We start from the raw sequence: 4,568 nt of genomic DNA on the forward strand, positions 1-4,568 counted from the left end.
CGTAAGTGGTGATGTTTCCTTCATCTAATCAACCGTCCATCGTAGAAGTAATAAGTTCTAATTTAAAAAATACTCAACAGCATTCAAAAATTACCCTGTACTAGTTTCGAGAGTGAAAATACAGAGTGTAACTTTAAAAGAATTTAATTTTTATACGGTCCCTCTTGTGCTCTAACTTCCAATTAGAAAGTTGTTGCGCTGTCTCTATTGAGGCCAACTAGAAAAATTGCATTTTTTTTAAGTGCAATATTCGAAAAACAGAGGAAATTTGGCAAAGAACAGCGTCAAATGCGGATAAGACGGTTTTTCCGCTAACGGCGAGTGTCCGTTATTGGAAGTTCCACTGCATGAACAGTCTCAGAATGATAAGGCAGATTCAGCATTATGTGAATTACATGAAGCTATTTTTTGCGTTTTTCTTAATATTTCATTTCATACCGTACACCGCCCAGGCTCTATCGACCATTGTCAATTTTAACTATTGCCCGTATGAGAGGCTGGATGGTGTCGGGTGCTTTGTATTCATGTATAAATTAAATACCTGCACACATGACAGTAAAACACACACACACACACAAAAAAATACAAATACAGTCGAATCCCGTTATAACGAACGCCAAGAGACCGGAGGAATGTGAAACCATGTAAAAGTTCGTTAAAACGAAATTTCGTTATAAAAGAATTCCAGGTTAGCTAGCATTGTTCCTATGCAAACTTATTTGGAGGATTAGAAAGGTGTTCGTTAAAACGAGATTTTCGCTATAACGGTATTCATTAAAACGAGTATTCGTTAGAACGGGATTCGACTGTACCAAATAAAATACTATAGCAATAATTTACATAACAACTCTCAAATTTCGCCGCCACGCAAACAGATGCCTCATTCGGCGTGGTTATAACAATGAGAAATAATTTTTACAATGAAATAAGTAAATCCAGTATAAATATATTCAGTAGTATTTTTTCGGCCATGTAAAATATTGAATGGGGTATTTTTTCAAGTCACGTGCCTAGCCAGGCAATTAAATGTTTGTAGATTTGTCCAGCCCTGGCTCTCGCCCTTCGCAACGTCTTTTACATACATCGTCATGAATGAAGTTTCACCAATTTCGTTTGTTCCGGGACAGAAGAAGAACCTCGTTGCTATCTGAATGTATGGGACTCCCCACCCTCGGGCACGGCCTGGGAGCTTCGGATAAGAAGTGGGACCCTATGATAATCAGATGATGTCGTATGATTTTGAAAAGCATGTAAAGCTGGCAGATTTGTATTTCTCCAGTCAGACACAAAAGGTTCCAGAGCATTGTTTCGTCAGATGCTGTTGAGATGGTATTGGGTACCCTCTTTCAGTGCTTCTTTCAGTATATGGTACTTACACAATATGAAAATCGTTCTCACCCAGTTTTTAACTGGACATGCCAATTTCAAATCTTATCGCAAAAGATTCAAGTTGGCAGAGAGTGACACATGTAGGTGTGAAAAGGGGAAAGGAAGATCCCGAACATCTGATCTTTGAGTGTTCAAAGGTGACAACTCTGAGAACTGTATTTGAACGTGGTCTACGGAAGCTATCAATCCAATGGCCACCAATACCATCGAAATTCGTGTACTCAGAAGAGACTCTGTGTGCCCTTCGAAGATTCGTACGTAGCATTAAGAACTGAGACTTCTGTTTTCTTTTAAGTATTTTATTATATTTTTAAGTATATATATTTTCCATGCTTTTACCCCTTTTCTCCTTCTTTTTCTTCTCCTACTATTTTTCTTTTTCTCCTTTTATTATTTTTTATTACTTTTTTCAATTTATATACAGTCAAACCTCGTTAGTGCGTCACCCACTTAATACGTCACTCCGCTTACCGGGTCACTTTTTGGAAGTTTCCAATTGTCCTCAGGCACAGCTATGGCTTACTCCGTTTGAGTCCCTCCGCTTACTAAGTCATATTTTTGCTCTCCCAAGAGTGACTCATTAACGAGGTTTGACTGTATATATATATATTTCGCATTGCTATTATTTTTGTTTGTTTGTTTTTTAACTATTTTTCCTATTCTTTTATTTTTATATTACTATTATTTTAAATATTTTTTATACATTTTTATTTATTTTCATTCTTATTATTTATTTATTATCATCATTATTATTGTTGTATTTTTCTTAAAAATACCATTTTTCTCTTTTGTATGAAGTATTATAATTTTTCTTTCTTTCCCCCCCCCCCATGGTAAATATGCTGATTGTACCATCATATATGGCCCTGTGTTATACTGTTAGGTGCATAGGGAGATATCTTTGTGACACAAAATAAAAAAAGTACTTGTAATACTTAATAAGCGAACTGATGATGTTATCCTTTTAAATGAGAAGAATGATCTTTCTCTGGAACAGCTTGATATTGGCGATGATGATTCAATGCTTCCTCAACATTTGGAAACGTCTCCTCTAAACCTCTCTAGTGATATTTAACATTTGTGTCATTGTGTCACCAATCTGAACCGAAGATGAAAATTGTTGCAGTTCGTTTGAAAATATGTTTGCAAGATCAGATGCATGAATTTTTGGATTATAAATATACAAAATCTTCATGAAGATTTGAAGATTCCATGTTGATCAAACATGCAAACTTTCTTGTAATCATTTTCATAAATCAAAAAGATGTGAAATTGATTAATGGAACAAAAGACTACTGCTAAACTACACATGCACCTCGTTTATATGCTTCTGCGAACTTCGAACGAATTGATGCGTGTACGTGTTGTGAATCTAACGTGAGGCTTGATTCTGTGTAATGTTTGTTATGTGTAGCGTTGCCATCTGCCATCAATTTTTCTAACTATGAGTGGCGAGTAATGATTGAACTTGAGTGATCGTGTCGTTGTAGGTCTGTTGCTCTATGTAGCCAGAGGAACAAAACACTGGGACGCATTGAAGCATATTTTTGTCGAGGAGTTAATATTGCAAATAGGTGAATTGTACATGCTATGTAAAGTCTATTACTGGTTGGTATAGTATTAACATTGATATTTAATAGGGTCTGCTAATAATGGGTACTTTAAAAATGGTATGATGTGATTTAAGGAGAATTTTCTGATTTTCCAAAATTTTACCAAATAAAATTTATAAAAATACACTATATTTTAAATTTGAATGTCCTTCTTAAACCATGTATCACTTGGCCTGCATGGGCTCCGTGTCACCTATGGAGAAATCGGGCCCTGTCAGCTACACTGGAACATCTGCTAACATCGCCTATCGCGTGGCTCATGGTCTCAATATTTACGATGAGATTGAATAAAGGCAGATATTAGAAGTTTCGTGAACTCTTGGTAGTTGAATCCGATAATTGAATATAATACATTCTGGGAATCCATTTCTTCCATCATCTCATAAGGAAAAGTCTTAGAAACTGGTCAAATAAATATCCGCTGGAAACGAATATCTTCTCTCTGTCTGTAATTGATACCACTGCATTATAATTCCATCCTCCAAAACAGGAATTTCATTAGTAATTTAAAATCATGAATCGTAGTACGTGTTGTGTGGGGTATGGCGTTGTTATAATTGATAATTTTACATCAGAGTGAAATATGAAGCCTCGTTTATCAATGCAGTGAAAGTATCTCAGAATAAAGTAGTTCCGGTGACGTTCTGGGTGTCCTGTAAGTCATGATTCAGCCTTTTATCTAATCAACCATTCGTCTTAGAGGTGTGCTTCTAATTTGAAAAAATGCTCGCAAAATGCGGTCATTTAGACTATCAAGAATGTGTTCTCCATGTGTTCCTTAGACTAGTCAAGAATAACTCTGTACCAGTTTCAAGAGAGGAAATACTGTCCGTCATATAGAATAGAAAACTAAATTTTTATACGCCCCTTTCACCGTTCTCTAACTTCCAATTAGAAAGTTGTTGCCCTGTCTCTCTTGAAGCCAACAAAAAAAGAAATTAATGTTTGTAAGTACCATATTCGCGGAGATATCACAATTCAAAAATGAGATAAAAGTTGGGAAATAATAACAAATGAGGGAGAGGAGCATTTACTATTAGTTTATGCTATTCTTTCCCAACTTTTCTCAGGTTTGTGAACTGAAATATCTCAGCAAAAATATTGCGCTTAGAGACATGGACTTTTTCTTTTGGCCTCGGGAGCGACAGGACAACAACTTTCTAATTGGAAGATAGAGGATATGGACATCATATGGAACTTCAGATTGCTTATTTTACGATACACTGTATTTTCACTCTTGAAACTAATGCAGAGTGATTATTGAACTCATTCTGTGAGCATTTTTTAAATTAGAACTAACTTTTTAAGACAAACGGTTGCCGAATTAGAACTTACGGGACACCCTTAATAATGCAAGTTTTTAAACGTTTATATCTTGTGATCATAGACACGTACTTCCGGTATTAATTGATCAAGGAAGAAAAATGCGAGTATTTTAACTGCATCACTCTTTCCAAGGGACTGTATATACAGGGTGTGCTTAATTAAACTTCCTCTGTTGTGAGCAGATTAAGTCTACCGACTTAACCACCGTCAAAAAAAAAAATACATGAATAAACTATAGAA

Source organism: Pholcus phalangioides, unplaced genomic scaffold (assembly GCF_987345545.1).
Source record: "Pholcus phalangioides strain wild (caught in Gottingen) unplaced genomic scaffold, Ppha-v1.0 ptg000015l_1, whole genome shotgun sequence".
Lineage (NCBI taxonomy): Eukaryota > Metazoa > Arthropoda > Arachnida > Araneae > Pholcidae > Pholcus > Pholcus phalangioides.